This window comes from Lissotriton vulgaris, chromosome 4_1 (assembly GCF_964263255.1).
Source record: "Lissotriton vulgaris chromosome 4_1, aLisVul1.2, whole genome shotgun sequence".
Taxonomy (NCBI): Eukaryota; Metazoa; Chordata; class Amphibia; order Caudata; family Salamandridae; genus Lissotriton; species Lissotriton vulgaris.
In genome coordinates, this window is record NC_141691.1 from 1,289,779,126 (window position 1) to 1,289,797,131 (window position 18,006).

Consider the following 18,006-nt stretch of genomic DNA (forward strand, 5'->3'; position numbering starts at 1 on the left):
CTTGTGATGTTGTAGATTTCTCAGATGTTTTTGAAGTGTCCACATCACCTTGAGGAACTGTAGGTACAGATGAGAAATAACCTGATTAACATTAAGTATACCTATAGTAGAGTAAACAATCAACAAAGATATCAAAGGTGGCTGGTTTCAGTCGGATTGTTGTGCGAACGAGTTTGGCCAGATCAAAACAACCAATGAATTACTGGGTCAATTCATGGATTTGCCTCCCTGGAATAAACCCCTTTTGGTTGAGATGGATAAGTTGAGTAGCCAATTTAGCTAAGCTCCCTGCTAAAATGCTGACAAAGATCTTATAGTCTGCATTAGGCAGGGATATTGGGCGATATGACTCTGCCTTCTCTGGGCCCTTAGATGGTTTAAGAATCAGGACCATAGTGGCCTCTTTCCATGATTCCGGAACCTTCACCTTCCCTGAATATACCAAATTAAACAAGTTCTCCCAAACTGGGAGAACTTCTTCAATTAGAAGTTGATAAACTTCCGAAGAATGGTATCAAAGTTGGCAGTCTTCCCATTCTTGGCTCTGGTCAAGGTCTCCCTTATCTGTGCTTCTAAACTCCCTTCCCTTCACTAGTCAACATTGGGAGATCGATTGCCCCAATTAATATTTAAGCTGACGGGGTTCAGGGAAGGTGTCTTCCTCATATAACAGGGAGAAGAAAAACACCATGTGATTTTCCATCCCTTCACAATCATCAATCACCTCCTCCGATGGGCCCTTCAGTTCTTTGATCACATTCCTGGTTCTTTTTACCCTGGCCTTCCAGGCAAGCAGGTCCCCAGCTTTTTCCCCGATACTCAAATTGCCTCAAATTCCCTATCTGCCACTTAGCCTTACACTCAGAGTACAATTTAATTTTGTAACTCAGTTGCACCTCTTCTAATCTTCTTTCTAACCTCTCCCTATCCTCCCCTCTCCTAAGGGTTGTATAGTGGCCTCTAATTTTCCCACTTCTCTTTCCAATCATGAAGGGTCTGCACTCTCTTTACTTCCCTTCGCGCTGCCAAGACTTTTTAAAGCCTCCCCTGTACACGCTTTAAAAGCATCCCACTCTACCCAATGGGTTGTGGTGCCTTTGTTAATCATAAAGTATTCAGATATGACTTTCTTTAAAGCAAGCATCAGTTCCACATCTAAAAGAAGGGTGCGTTTAGGTGTCCACTTTATATTAGGCTTACTTCCTTGGACCTGCAGTGTCATTGATACTGCTGAGTGATCAGAAATATGGGCTGATTGGTGAGAGATCTTCTTAATGTTGACCATGCAACCTCTTTCAACTAAAAAAGAATTGTTTCAGGAATAATAACAATATTTTTTTTGTGGAAAGTTTAACCTCTCAGCTGACCTTTCAGGTGTCTCCATACATCCACTAGCCCTAGGTCCTGCATCATATTTTTCATAGCCCGTCTTACTTTATCCAGTGGGGTGCCATCACTTTGTGTGGAGCGATCCACAAATGGGTCCAACAGAATATTAAAATCACCCCCCAAAATTAGTGGGGCCACGGCCCCAGCTAATTTTAACTCAAGGACTATTTTATGCTGCGGTTCATCTTCATTTGGGCTGTAGAACCAGACACAAATAAATTCATAATCCGCCCATTTCATTACAGTGGAAACCCATCTACCAGAGCTATCCGTAAGTATGGATTTAAGCTCGATCCCAGCACCCTTCATTATTAAGCTTGCTTGCTGCTCTCTTGCAACATTGTACTTCATCAGAAACTGAAACGTTTTGGGCACAACCTGCCCTGCAAATTAGTTCCCTGCTCTCGCCTGCCACCAGATGCGTCTCCTGCAGAATTATTACAAGTGCCTGGCTTTTTTCCAGGTACCTCAGGACCATCCTTTGCCTAGATCTTGACCTAAGACCATTCACGTTCCCATTGAGAATAACTATATTAGCCATCCTGTCCACCCCATCCCCTGCTCTATTACTAACGTTCTGGATTATTTAAATCCTTGTGATAGTGAGGACTTTTTGTTTAAAAATGGTATCCTACTGCTCCCCACCCGTACACCTTCACCACCCCGACCTAACCCCTTCCCCACCCAACACTGGGGAAGCCTACTGTAGAGTCCTCAAAATGCCTATATGGGCTAGACATTGGGGTGGGGGTATTAAAAAAATACACAGATTTGCCATGCTTTTAGCACCACTAAAACCATTAGTCAGATCTCCAGCCCCTGCTGGTCTATAGTTGACTTTCTTCATTCATTAGATTAGAAATTCATTTTTATAGAATCTATTAACGCATCATCATCTTCCAATGACCCATAATTATACATTTGATAGTCCCACATTATGCGGAGCAGTGTGGGAAATTTTAATTTGACCAAGGCCTCCTCAATTCATCCATCTTAGTTCCAAGTTCCCATTGCCTTTGTTCCGAAGATTTGCAGATATACAATCTAATTACCAGACAGAAACCTTTATATGGACCATTCTTTAGGGCCCCAGTATGATAGCCTCTGTAACATTGTAGAAAAGAAAGTTCAACAATATCTTCCTAGGTTTGGTCTTGAGAGGATTGCGGCAAAAGGGCTCTCTGTCTGCTCTTTGGATTTCTTGCTCGAGATTTATATTGATATTTTCCTTTAAAGTGTATCACAATGGATATTTATGATAAAGGCCTTCATATCTGGACCCTCCTCAGCTTCCGGAATATTCAAGAATCTTAAAATATTCCGTTGGTAATGGTTTTCTAACATCTCAGGTTCAAACCTTCAGCTTTGGTTTTGCTTACCCAATTTAGAAATTTCCGAAGGGCTTTTGTCACGTCTTGTTTAATTTCCCCCAACTCATTTTCCAAGATCTTGGTACTGAGGGCAACCTCATCTAATTTTTTAGTTAACTGCGAACACGAGGCTTGAATTCCAACCTGATTGGCTTCTGAAACTGCAAAGTGGGTCTTAATTTCAGTTTTCAGACCCAATAAGATACCGGCTAATGACTCATCTGTATTTCCTGTAGCCCCCTCCTCTGTCTCACAAGCCCCATCTCTCCGGGGCTGAAGTTCTTCAGACTCCACTGGAGACCTCATTGTTGCCAGAGCATCAAACCTATTACTGATAGGCACTGTCAGTATGTTCGCTTGTGATGTTCCTTGGTCAAATCTCGGTTTGCCTATCCCGTTCAGGGTGGGAGCCCTACTGGTGTCTCTAGAACCACTGTCAAGACCTTTGTTCTCCACATCAGGTACCACTACACCAGTGTTTTTGGGAATCGCTTTCCCGAAGCTTCCCCTCTGCAGACTGGGCAGAACACGGAAGAAGGATTGAAGTGAGGGTGTTATTTTAATAGGTACTGTAGGGGTCTTTTTATTCCTTTACCCATGTTTTTAACTGGAGATTGGCCAGCTCTTCTACCTTGATTGCCCCCTCTACCTTGCCTTCCTCGTGTTCCTGTGGCAGGATCCTTTATCTCCTGTGTTAGCCCCTGTGATCGGGCTATTGTTAAATTGCGTCCAACTTTACCTCGCCCTAAATTTTCGGTTCATAAAGTACACCTAGAGGATTTATCTCCAACTTCTCTTTCTAAGGGAGCTCCCTTCTCCATATGCAGGAAATGAAACTTTCTTACCTAGGCTTGTTCAGTGAAAGAAGTGAAACTTCTTGTCTCTTCTGGCTCTCCCCACCTCAGATCATCCAAGGAAGAGGACCAGCCACTGCTCTCTGTGGCGAGGGGCTCACAAAGCTGTGGGGAGCCGCAGCTTGTGCTGGCTACACCACCAGACCTTGCGCTGGCTACCCTGCAGCACCAAAGCTCTCGCTCTGCCTCTATCCCCCACAACTCCGCAGTCACAGCATCCCCCACAAGAGTAGCACTGGTGCCTAGGATTTTCAGAGTGATATCTAAACATGCGTTGAAGTAATGTGTAAACAGAGTTATCGACAGTATCAGGTTCTTATTTGAACACCTCTAGCATGCATATGACCAGTGATATAGCTGGACAATATAGTCCTGGAAATGTGATACTAAGTAGGTGCAATTCTCAAGTCACTCGCACTTTTGCTGCACCTGCTCTACCTTAATTCTTAGATTTCTCAGAGGCAAAAACATATTAGAGACCGCAACATTGTCAGTAAGCACACTTGAAAACAAAGCACAGTAGCACGAAAAGGTAACCAATATTTGTTCTATTTAGAAGGGAATGCTTGTCATGTACCCCCATTTAAGTCAGGTGGTAATCTCTGCAAAATGTGCGTCAGAGTAGATAAAATTACTTCTGGAATTGACTCTGTGCTTCTACTAGTAAAAAAACAGCTCCACATGGCCACCTCCAGAGAACCTTCCTGAAAGCAAGGTACCTGAACTGTCCTTGTGGGGTGAGGCTTTAAACATCTGGTAATTATGTGAGTACAGACCTTGTCCTACCCACAGCACTAATGCAGACCAAAATGCACTAAGCACTCCCCTTTACCATTTGTGAGATATACTGGATTACAAGTAAAAAACAGGTTATAAAAATGAACCACTAATTGGGAATTAGAACACTTTGTATTAAAAGAGATTGCATGCAAAAATTCACACTCTATCTCCTGCTAACTTCTGTATAAAGAGCATGTTGCACATTTTAGTACTTCATAAATAGACACACTTCTAGCTGATGCCTTGATATGAATTAAAACAACGTATATGCAGCTGTATTGGCAGATAAATACTCCTTTGCTCACTCACAGCTCCCATTTTACCTGCAATACTCGCTTTTGCAGCGTCTGTGGTCCCTTGTGATGTTGTAGATTTCTCAGATGTTTTTGAAGTGTCCACATCACCTTGAGGAACTGTAGGTACAGATGAGAAATAACCTGATTAACATTAAGTATACCTATAGTAGAGTAAACAATCAACAAAGATATCAAAGGTGGCTGGTTTCAGTCGGATTGTTGTGCGAACGAGTTTGGCCAGATCAAAACAACCAATGAATTACTGGGTCAATTCATGGATTTGCCTCCCTGGAATAAACCCCTTTTGGTTGAGATGGATAAGTTGAGTAGCCAATTTAGCTTAGCTCCCTGCTAAAATGCTGACAAAGATCTTATAGTCTGCATTAAGTAGGGATGTTGGGCGATATGACTCTGCCTTCTCTGGGCCCTTAGATGGTTTAAGAATCAGGACCATAGTGGCCTCTTTCCATGATTCCGGAACCTTCACCTTCCCTGATTATACCAAATTAAACAAGTTCTCCCAAACTTGTTCTTCAATTAGAAGTTGATAAACTTCCGAAGAATGGTATCAAAGTTGGCAGTCTTCCCATTCTTGGCTCTGGTCAAGGTCTCCCTTATCTGTGCTTCTAAACTCCCTTCCCTTCACTAGTCAACATTGGGAGATCGATTGCCCCAATTAATATTTAAGCTGACAGGGTTCAGGGAAGGTGTCTTCCTCATATAACAGGGAGAAGAAAAATACCATGTGATTTTCCATCCCTTCACAATCATCAATCACCTCCTCCGATGGGCCCTTCAGTTCTTTGATCACATTCCTGGTTCTTTTTACCCTGGCCTTCCAGGCAAGCAGGTCCCCAGCTTTTTCCCCGATACTCAAATTGCCTCAAATTCCCTATCTGCCACTTAGCCTTACACTCAGAGTACAATTTAATTTTGTAACTCAGTTGCACCTCTTCTAATCTTCTTTCCAACCTCTCCCTATCCTCCCCTCTCCTAAGGGTTGTATAGCGGCCTCTAATTTTCCCACTTCTCTTTCCAATCATGAAAGTTCTGCACTCTCTTTACTTCCCTTTGCGCTGCCAAGACTTTTTAAAGCCTCCCCTGTACACGCTTTAAAAGCATCCCACTCTACCCAATGGGTTGTGGTGCCTTTGCTAATCATAAAGTATTCAGATATGACTTTCTTTAAAGCAAGCATCAGTTCCACATCTAAAAGAAGGGTGCGTTTAGGTGTCCACTTTATATTAGGCTTACTTCGTTGGACCTGCAGTGTCATTGATACTGCTGAGTGATCAGAAATATGGGCTGATTGGTGAGAGATCTTCTTAATGTTGACCATGCAACCTCTTTCAACTAAAAAAGAATCGTTTCAGGAATAATAACAATATTTTTTTTGAGGAAAGTTTAACCTCTCAGCTGACCTTTCAGGTGTCTCCATACATCCACTAGCCCTAGGTCCTGCATCATATTTTTCATAGCCCGTCTTACTTTATCCAGTGGGGTGCCATCACTTTGTGTGGAGCGATCCACAAATGGGTCCAACAGAATATTAAAATCACCCCCCAAAATTAGTGGGGCCACGGCCCCAGCTAATTTTAACTCAAGGACTATTTTATGCTGCGGTTCATCTTCATTTGGGCTGTAGAACCAGACACAAATAAATTCATAATCCGCCCATTTCATTACAGTGGAAACCCATCTACCAGAGCTATCCGTAAGTATGGATTTAAGCTCGATCCCAGCACCCTTCATTATTAAGCTTGCTTGCTGCTCTCTTGCAACATTGTACTTCATCAGAAACTGAAATGTTTTGGGCACAACCTGCCCTGCGAAATAGTTCCCTGCTCTCGCCTGCCACCAGATGCGTCTCCTGCAGAATTATTACAAGTACCTGGCTTTTTTCCAGGTACCTCAGGACCATCCTTTGCCTAGATCTTTACCTAAGACCATTCACGTTCCCAGTGAGAATAACTATATTAGCCATCCTGTCCACCCCATCCCCTGCTCTATTACTAACGTTCTGGAATATTTAAATCCTTGTGATAGTGAGGACTTTTTGATTAAAAATGGTATCCTACTGCTCCCCACCCGTGCACCTTCACCACCCCGACCTAACCCCTTCCCCCACCCAACACTGGGGAAGCCTACTGTAGAGTCCTCAAAATGCCTATATGGGCTAGACATTGGGGGTGGGGGTATTAAATAAATACACAGATTTGCCATGCTTTTAGCACCACTAAAACCATTAGTCAGATCTCCCGCCCCTGCTGGTCTATAGTTGACTTTCTTCATTCATTAGATTAGAAATTCATTTTTATAGAATCTATTAACGCATCATCATCTTCCAATGACCCATAATTATACATTTGATAGTCCCACATTATGCGGAGCAGTGTGGGAAATTTTAATTTGACCATGGCCTCCTCAATTCATCCATCTTAGTTCCAAGTTCCCATTGCCTTTGTTCCGAAGATTTGCAGATATACAATCTAATTACCAGACAGAAACCTTTATATGGACCATTCTTTAGTGCCCCAGTATGATAGCCTCTGTAACATTGTAGAAAAGAAAGTTCAACAATATCTTCCTGGGTTTGGTCAGGAGAGGATTGCGGCAAAAGGGCTCTCTGTCTGCTCTTTGGATTTCTTGCTCAAGATTTATATTGATATTTTCCTTTAAAGTGTATCACAATGGATATTTATGATAAAGGCCTTCATATCTGGACCCTCCTCAGCTTCCGGAATATTCAAGAATCTTAAATTATTCCGTTGGTAATGGTTCTCTAACATCTCAAGTTCAAACCTTAAGCTTTGGTTTTGCTTACCCAATTTAGAAATTTCCGAAGGGCTTTTGTCACGTCTTGTTTAATTTCCCCCAACTCATTTTCCAAGATCTTGGTACTGAGGGCAACCTCATCTAATTTTTGAGTTAACTGCGAACACGAGGCTTGAATTCCAACCTGATTGGCTTCTGAAACTGCAAAGTGGGTCTTAATTTCAATTTTCAGACCCAATAAGATACCGGCTAATGACTCATCTGTATTTCCTGTAGCCCCCTCCTCTGTCTCACAAGCCCCATCTCTCCGGGGCTGAAGTTCTTCAGACTCCACTGGAGACCTCATTGTTGCCAGAGCATCAAACCTATTACTGATAGGCACTGTCAGTATGTTCGCTTGTGATGTTCCTGGGTCAAATCTCGGTTTGCCTATCCCGTTCAGGGTGGGAGCCCTACTGGTGTCTCTAGAACCGCTCTCAAGACCTTTGTTCTCCACATCAGGTACCACTACACCATTGTTTTTGGGAATCGCTTTCCCGAAGCTTCCCCTCTGCAGACTGGGCAGAACACGGAAGAAGGATTGAAGTGAGGGTGTTATTTTAATAGGTACTGTAGGGGTCTTTTTATTCCTTTACCCATGTTTTTAACTGGAGATTGGCAAGCTCTCCTACCTTGATTGCCCCCTCTACCTTACCTTCCTCGTCTTCCTGTGGCAGGATCCTTTATCTCCTGTGTTAGCCCCTGTGATCGGGCTACTGTTAAATTGAGTCCAACTTTACCTCGCCCTAAATTTTCGGTTCATAAAGTACACCTAGAGGATTTATCTCCAACTTCTCTTTCTAAGGGAGCTCCCTTCTCCATATGCAGGAAATGAAACTTTCTTACCTAGGCTTGTTCAGTGAAAGAAGTGAAACTTCTTGTCTCTTCTGGCTCTCCCCACCTCAGATCATCCAAGGAAGAGGACCAGCCACTGCTCTCTGTGGCGAGGGGCTCACAAAGCTGTGGGGAGCCGCAGCTTGTGCTGGCTACACCACCAGACCTTGCGCTGGCTACCCTGCAGCACCAAAGCTCTCGCTCTGCCTCTATCCCCCACAACTCCGCAGTCACAGCAGCCCCCACACCAGTAGCACTGGTGCCCAGGATTTTCAGAGTGATATCTAAACATGCGTTGAAGTAATGTGTAAACAGAGTTATCGACAGTATCAGGTTCTTATTTGAACACCTCTAGCATGCATATGACCAGTGATATAGCTGGACAATATAGTCCTGGAAATGTGATACTAAGTAGGTGCAATTCTCAAGTCACTCGCACTTTTGCTGCACCTGCTCTACCTTAATTCTTAGATTTCTCAGAGGCAAAAACATATTAGAGACCGCAACATTGTCAGTAAGCACACTTGAAAACAAAGCACAGTAGCACGAAAAGGTAACCAATATTTGTTCTATTTAGAAGGGAATGCTTGTCATGTACCCCCATGTAAGTCAGGTGGTAATCTCTGCAAAATGTGCGTCAGAGTAGATAAAATTACTTCTGGAATTGACTCTGTGCTTCTACTAGTAAAAAAACAGCTCCACATGGCCACCTCCAGGGAACCTTCCTGAAAGCAAGGTACCTGAACTGTCCTTGTGGGGTGAGGCTTTAAACATCTGGTAATTATGTGAGTACAGACCTTGTCCTACCCACAGCACTAATGCAGACCAAAATGCACTAAGCACTCCCCTTTACCATTTGTGTGATATACTGGATTACAAGTAAAAAACAGGTTATAAAAATGAACCACTAATTGGGAATTAGAACACTTTGTATTGAAAGAGATTGCATGCAAAAATTCACACCCTATCTCCTGCTAACTTCTGTATAAAGAGCATGTTGCACATTTTAGTACTTCATAAATAGACACACTTCTAGCTGATGCCTTGATATGAATTAAAACAACGTATATGCAGCTGTATTGGCAGATAAATACTCCTTTGCTCACCCACAGCTCCCATTTTACCTGCAATACTCGCTTTTGCAGCGTCTGTGGTCCCTTGTGATGTTGTAGATTTCGCAGATGTTTTTGAAGTGTCCACATCACCTTGAGGAACTGTAGGTACAGATGAGAAATAACCTGATTAACATTAAGTATACCTATAGTAGAGTAAACAATCAACAAAGATATCAAAGGTGGCTGGTTTCAGTCGGATTGTTGTGCGAACGAGTTTGGCCAGATCAAAACAACCAATGAATTACTGGGTCAATTCATGGATTTGCCTCCCTGGAATAAACCCCTTTTGGTTGAGATGGATAAGTTGAGTAGCCAATTTAGCTAAGCTCCCTGCTAAAATGCTGACAAAGATCTTATAGTCTGCATTAAGTAGGGATATTGGGCGATATGACTCTGCCTTCTCTGGGCCCTTAGATGGTTTAAGAATCAGGACCATAGTGGCCTCTTTCCATGATTCCGGAACCTTCACCTTCCCTGAATATACCAAATTAAACAAGTTCTCCCAAACTGGGAGAACTTCTTCAATTAGAAGTTGATAAACTTCCGAAGAATGGTATCAAAGTTGGCAGTCTTCCCATTCTTGGCTCTGGTCAAGGTCTCCCTTATCTGTGCTTCTAAACTCCCTTCCCTTCTCTAGTCAACATTGGGAGATCGATTGCCCCAATTAATATTTAAGCTGACGGGGTTCAGGGAAGGTGTCTTCCTCATATAACAGGGAGAAGAAAAATACCATGTGATTTTCCATCCCTTCACAATCATCAATCACCTCCTCCGATGGGCCCTTCAGTTCTTTGATCACATTCCTGGTTCTTTTTACCCTGGCCTTCCAGGCAAGCAGGTCCCCAGCTTTTTCCCCGATACTCAAATTGCCTCAAATTCCCTATCCGCCACTTAGCCTTACACTCAGAGTACAATTTAATTTTGTAACTCAGTTGCACCTCTTCTAATCTTCTTTCCAACCTCTCCCTATCCTCCCCTCTCCTAGGGGTTGTATAGCGGCCTCTAATTTTCCCACTTCTCTTTCCAATCATGAAAGTTCTGCACTCTCTTTACTTCCCTTTGCGCTGCCAAGACTTTTTAAAGCCTCCCCTGTACACGCTTTAAAAGCATCCCGCTCTACCCAATGGGTTGTGGTGCCTTTGCTAATCATAAAGTATTCAGATATGACTTTCTTTAAAGCAAGCATCAGTTCCACATCTAAAAGAAGGGTGCGTTTAGGTGTCCACTTTATATTAGGCTTACTTCGTTGGACCTGCAGTGTCATTGATACTGCTGAGTGATCAGAAATATGGGCTGATTGGTGAGAGATCTTCTTAATGTTGACCATGCAACCTCTTTCAACTAAAAAAGAATCGTTTCAGGAATAATAACAATATTTTTTTTGAGGAAAGTTTAACCTCTCAGCTGACCTTTCAGGTGTCTCCATACATCCACTAGCCCTAGGTCCTGCATCATATTTTTCATAGCCCGTCTTACTTTATCCAGTGGGGTGCCATCACTTTGTGTGGAGCGATCCACAAATTGGTCCAACAGAATATTAAAATCACCCCCCAAAATTAGTGGGGCCACGGCCCCAGCTAATTTTAACTCAAGGACTATTTTATGCTGCGGTTCATCTTCATTTGGGCTGTAGAACCAGACACAAATAAATTCATAATCCGCTCATTTCATTACAGTGGAAACCCATCTACCAGAGCTATCCGTAAGTATGGATTTAAGCTCGATCCCAGCACCCTTCATTATTAAGCTTGCTTGCTGCTCTCTTGCAACATTGTACTTCATCAGAAACTGAAATGTTTTGGGCACAACCTGCCCTGCGAAATAGTTCCCTGCTCTCGCCTGCCACCAGATGCGTCTCCTGCAGAATTATTACAAGTACCTGGCTTTTTTCCAGGTACCTCAGGACCATCCTTTGCCTAGATCTTTACCTAAGACCATTCACGTTCCCAGTGAGAATAACTATATTAGCCATCCTGTCCACCCCATCCCCTGCTCTATTACTAACGTTCTGGAATATTTAAATCCTTGTGATAGTGAGGACTTTTTGATTAAAAATGGTATCCTACTGCTCCCCACCCGTGCACCTTCACCACCCCGACCTAACCCCTTCCCCCACCCAACACTGGGGAAGCCTACTGTAGAGTCCTCAAAATGCCTATATGGGCTAGACATTGGGGGTGGGGGTATTAAATAAATACACAGATTTGCCATGCTTTTAGCACCACTAAAACCATTAGTCAGATCTCCCGCCCCTGCTGGTCTATAGTTGACTTTCTTCATTCATTAGATTAGAAATTCATTTTTATAGAATCTATTAACGCATCATCATCTTCCAATGACCCATAATTATACATTTGATAGTCCCACATTATGCGGAGCAGTGTGGGAAATTTTAATTTGACCATGGCCTCCTCAATTCATCCATCTTAGTTCCAAGTTCCCATTGCCTTTGTTCCGAAGATTTGCAGATATACAATCTAATTACCAGACAGAAACCTTTATATGGACCATTCTTTAGTGCCTCAGTATGATAGCCTCTGTAACATTGTAGAAAAGAAAGTTCAACAATATCTTCCTGGGTTTGGTCAGGAGAGGATTGCGGCAAAAGGGCTCTCTGTCTGCTCTTTGGATTTCTTGCTCAAGATTATATTGATATTTTCCTTTAAAGTGTATCACAATGGATATTTATGATAAAGGCCTTCATATCTGGACCCTCCTCAGCTTCCGGAATATTCAAGAATCTTAAATTATTCCGTTGGTAATGGTTCTCTAAAATCTCAAGTTCAAACCTTAAGCTTTGGTTTTGCTTACCCAATTTAGAAATTTCTGAAGGGCTTTTGTCACGTCTTGTTTAATTTCCCCCAACTCATTTTCCAAGATCTTGGTACTGAGGGCAACCTCATCTAATTTTTGAGTTAACTGCGAACACGAGGCTTGAATTCCAACCTGATTGGCTTCTGAAACTGCAAAGTGGGTCTTAATTTCAATTTTCAGACCCAATAAGATACCGGCTAATGACTCATCTGTATTTCCTGTAGCCCCCTCCTATGTCTCACAAGCCCCATCTCTCCGGGGCTGAAGTTCTTCAGACTCCACTGGAGACCTCATTGTTGCCAGAGCATCAAACCTATTACTGATAGGCACTGTCAGTATGTTCGCTTGTGATGTTCCTGGGTCAAATCTCGGTTTGCCTATCCCGTTCAGGGTGGGAGCCCTACTGGTGTCTCTAGAACCGCTCTCAAGACCTTTGTTCTCCACATCAGGTACCACTACACCATTGTTTTTGGGAATCGCTTTCCCGAAGCTTCCCCTCTGCAGACTGGGCAGAACACGGAAGAAGGATTGAAGTGAGGGTGTTATTTTAATAGGTACTGTAGGGGTCTTTTTATTCCTTTACCCATGTTTTTAACTGGAGATTGGCCAGCTCTCCTACCTTGATTGCCCCCTCTACCTTGCCTTCCTCGTCTTCCTGTGGCAGGATCCTTTATCTCCTGTGTTAGCCCCTGTGATCGGGCTACTGTTAAATTGAGTCCAACTTTACCTCGCCCTAAATTTTCGGTTCATAAAGTACACCTAGAGGATTTATCTCCAACTTCTCTTTCTAAGGGAGCTCCCTTCTCCATATGCAGGAAATGAAACTTTCTTACCTAGGCTTGTTCAGTGAAAGAAGTGAAACTTCTTGTCTCTTCTGGCTCTCCCCACCTCAGATCATCCAAGGAAGAGGACCAGCCACTGCTCTCTGTGGCGAGGGGCTCACAAAGCTGTGGGGAGCCGCAGCTTGTGCTGGCTACACCACCAGACCTTGCGCTGGCTACCCTGCAGCACCAAAGCTCTCGCTCTGCCTCTATCCCCCACAACTCCGCAGTCACAGCAGCCCCCACACCAGTAGCACTGGTGCCCAGGATTTTCAGAGTGATATCTAAACATGCGTTGAAGTAATGTGTAAACAGAGTTATCGACAGTATCAGGTTCTTATTTGAACACCTCTAGCATGCATATGACCAGTGATATAGCTGGACAATATATCACTGGTCATATCACTGGAAATGTGATACTAAGTAGGTGCAATTCTCAAGTCACTCGCACTTTTGCTGCACCTGCTGTACCTTAATTCTTAGATTTCTCAGAGGCAAAAACATATTAGAGACCGCAACATTGTCAGTAAGCACACTTGAAAACAAAGCACAGTAGCACGAAAAGGTAACCAATATTTGTTCTATTTAGAAGGGAATGCTTGTCATGTACCCCCATGTAAGTCAGGTGGTAATCTCTGCAAAATGTGCGTCAGAGTAGATAAAATTACTTCTGGAATTGACTCTGTGCTTCTACTAGTAAAAAAACAGCTCCACATGGCCACCTCCAGGGAACCTTCCTGAAAGCAAGGTACCTGAACTGTCCTTGTGGGGTGAGGCTTTAAACATCTGGTAATTATGTGAGTACAGACCTTGTCCTACCCACAGCACTAATGCAGACCAAAATGCACTAAGCACTCCCCTTTACCATTTGTGTGATATACTGGATTACAAGTAAAAAACAGGTTATAAAAATGAACCACTAATTGGGAATTAGAACACTTTGTATTGAAAGAGATTGCATGCAAAAATTCACACCCTATCTCCTGCTAACTTCTGTATAAAGAGCATGTTGCACATTTTAGTACTTCATAAATAGACACACTTCTAGCTGATGCCTTGATATGAATTAAAACAACGTATATGCAGCTGTATTGGCAGATAAATACTCCTTTGCTCACCCACAGCTCCCATTTTACCTGCAATACTCGCTTTTGCAGCGTCTGTGGTCCCTTGTGATGTTGTAGATTTCTCAGATGTTTTTGAAGTGTCCACATCACCTTGAGGAACTGTAGGTACAGATGAGAAATAACCTGATTAACATTAAGTATACCTATAGTTGAGTAAACAATCAACAAAGATATCAAAGGTGGCTGGTTTCAGTCGGATTGTTGTGCGAACGAGTTTGGCCAGATCAAAACAACCAATGAATTACTGGGTCAATTCATGGATTTGCCTCCCTGGAATAAACCCCTTTTGGTTGAGATGGATAAGTTGAGTAGCCAATTTAGCTAAGCTCCCTGCTAAAATGCTGACAAAGATCTTATAGTCTGCATTAAGCAGGGATATTGGGCGATATGACTCTGCCTTCTCTGGGCCCTTAGATGGTTTAAGAATCAGGACCATAGTGGCCTCTTTCCATGATTCCGGAACCTTCACCTTCCCTGAATATACCAAATTAAACAAGTTCTCCCAAACTGGGAGAACTTCTTCAATTAGAAGTTGATAAACTTCCGAAGAATGGTATCAAAGTTGGCAGCCTTCCCATTCTTGGCTCTGGTCAAGGTCTCCCTTATCTGTGCTTCTAAACTCCCTTCCCTTCACTAGTCAACATTGGGAGATCGATTGCCCCAATTAATATTTAAGCTGACGGGGTTCAGGGAAGGTGTCTTCCTCATATAACAGGGAGAAGAAAAATACCATGTGATTTTCCATCCCTTCACAATCATCAATCACCTCCTCCGATGGGCCCTTCAGTTCTTTGATCACATTCCTGGTTCTTTTTACCCTGGCCTTCCAGGCAAGCAGGTCCCCAGCTTTTTCCCCGATACTCAAATTGCCTCAAATTCCCTATCTGCCACTTAGCCTTACACTCAGAGTACAATTTAATTTTGTAATTCAGTTGCACCTCTTCTAATCTTCTTTCCAACCTCTCCCTATCCTCCCCTCTCCTAAGGGTTGTATAGCGGCCTCTAATTTTCCCACTTCTCTTTCCAATCATGAAAGTTCTGCAGTCTCTTTACTTCCCTTTGCGCTGCCAAGACTTTTTAAAGCCTCCCCTGTACACGCTTTAAAAGCATCCCACTCTACCCAATGGGTTGTGGTGCCTTTGTTAATCATAAAGTATTCAGATATGACTTTCTTTAAAGCAAGCATCAGTTCCACATCTAAAAGAAGGGTGCGTTTAGGTGTCCACTTTATATTAGGCTTACTTCCTTGGACCTGCAGTGTCATTGATACTGCTGAGTGATCAGAAATATGGGCTGATTGGTGAGAGATCTTCTTAATGTTGACCATGCAACCTCTTTCAACTAAAAAAGAATCGTTTCAGGAATAATAACAATGTTTTTTTTTGTGGAAAGTTTAACCTCTCAGCTGACCTTTCAGGTGTCTCCATACATCCACTAGCCCTAGGTCCTGCATCATATTTTTCATAGCCCGTCTTACTTTATCCAGTGGGGTGCCATCACTTCGTGTGGAGCGATCCACAAATGGGTCCAACAGAATATTAAAATCACACCCCAAAATTAGTGGGGCCACGGCCCCAGCTAATTTTAACTCAAGGACTATTTTATGCTGCGGTTCATCTTCATTTGGGCTGTAGAACCAGACACAAATAAATTCATAATCCGCCCATTTCATTACAGTGGAAACCCATCTACCAGAGCTATCCGTAAGTATGGATTTAAGCTCGATCCCAGCACCCTTCATTATTAAGCTTGCTTGCTGCTCTCTTGCAACATTGTACTTCATCAGAAACTGAAATGTTTTGCGCACAACCTGCCCTGCGAAATAGTTCCCTGCTCTCGCGCGCCACCAGATGCGTCTCCTGCAGAATTATTACAAGTGCCTGGCTTTTTTCCAGGTACCTCAGGACCATCCTTTGCCTAGATCTTTACCTAAGACCATTCACGTTCCCAGTGAGAATAACTATATTAGCCATCCTGTCCACCCCATCCCCTGCTCTATTACTAACGTTCTGGAATATTTAAATCCTTGTGACAGTGAGGACTTTTCGATTAAAAATGGTATCCTACTGCTCCCCACCCGTGCACCTTCACCACCCCGACCTAACCCCTTCCCCCACCCAACACTGGGGAAGCCTACTGTAGAGTCCTCAAAATGCCTATATGGGCTAGACATTTGGGGTGGGGGTATTAAAAAAATACACAGATTTGCCATGCTTTTAGCACCACTAAAACCATTAGTGAGATCTCCCGCCCCTGCTGGTCTATAGTTGACTTTCTTCATTCACATTAGATTAGAAATTCATTTTTATAGAATCTATTAACGCATCATCATCTTCCAATGACCCATAATTATACATTTGATAGTCCCACATTATGCGGAGCAGTGTGGGAAATTTTAATTTGACCATGGCCTCCTCAATTCATCCATCTTAGTTCCAAGTTCCCATTGCCTTTGTTCCGAAGATTTGCAGATAGACAATCTAATTACCAGACAGAAACCTTTATATGGACCATTCTTTAGGGCCCCAGTATGATAGCCTCTGTAACATTGTAGAAAAGAAAGTTCAACAATATCTTCCTGGGTTTGGTCAGGAGAGGATTGCGGCAAAAGGGCTCTCTGTCTGCTCTTTGGATTTCTTGCTCGAGATTTATATTGATATTTTCCTTTAAAGTGTATCACAATGGATATTTATGATAAAGGCCTTCATATCTGGACCCTCCTCAGCTTCCGGAATATTCAAGAATCTTAAATTATTCCGTTGGTAATGGTTCTCTAACATCTCAAGTTCAAACCTTAAGCTTTGGTTTTGCTTACCCAATTTAGAAATTTCCGAAGGGCTTTTGTCATGTCTTGTTTAATTTCCCCCAACTCATTTTCCAAGATCTTGGTACTGAGGGCAACCTCATCTAATTTTTGAGTTAACTGCGAACACGAGGCTTGAATTCCAACCTGATTGGCTTCTGAAACTGCAAAGTGGGTCTTAATTTCAATTTTCAGACCCAATAAGATACCGGCTAATGACTCATCTGTATTTCCTGTAGCCCCCTCCTCTGTCTCACAAGCCCCATCTCTCCGGGGCTGAAGTTCTTCAGACTCCACTGGAGACCTCATTGTTGCCAGAGCATCAAACCTATTACTGATAGGCACTGTCAGTATGTTCGCTTGTGATGTTCCTGGGTCAAATCTCGGTTTGCCTATCCCGTTCAGGGTGGGAGCCCTACTGGTGTCTCTAGAACCACTCTCAAGACCTTTGTTCTCCACATCAGGTACCACTACACCATTGTTTTTGGGAATCGCTTTCCCGAAGCTTCCCCTCTGCAGACTGGGCAGAACACGGAAGAAGGATTGAAGTGAGGGTGTTATTTTAATAGGTACTGTAGGGGTCTTTTTATTCCTTTACCCATGTTTTTAACTGGAGATTGGCCAGCTCTCCTACCTTGATTGCCCCCTCTACCTTGCCTTCCTCGTCTTCTTGTGGCAGGATCCTTTATCTCCTGTGTTAGCCCCTGTGATCGGGCTACTGTTAAATTGCGTCCAACTTTACCTCGCCCTAAATGTTCGGTTCATAAAGTACACCTAGAGGATTTATCTCCAACTTCTCTTTCTAAGGGAGCTCCCTTCTCCATATGCAGGAAATGAAACTTTCTTACCTAGGCTTGTTCAGTGAAAGAAGTGAAACTTCTTGTCTCTTCTGGCTCTCCCCACCTCAGATCATCCAAGGAAGAGGGCCAGCCACTGCTCTCTGTGGCGAGGGGCTCACAAAGCTGTGGGGAGCCGCAGCTTGTGCTGGC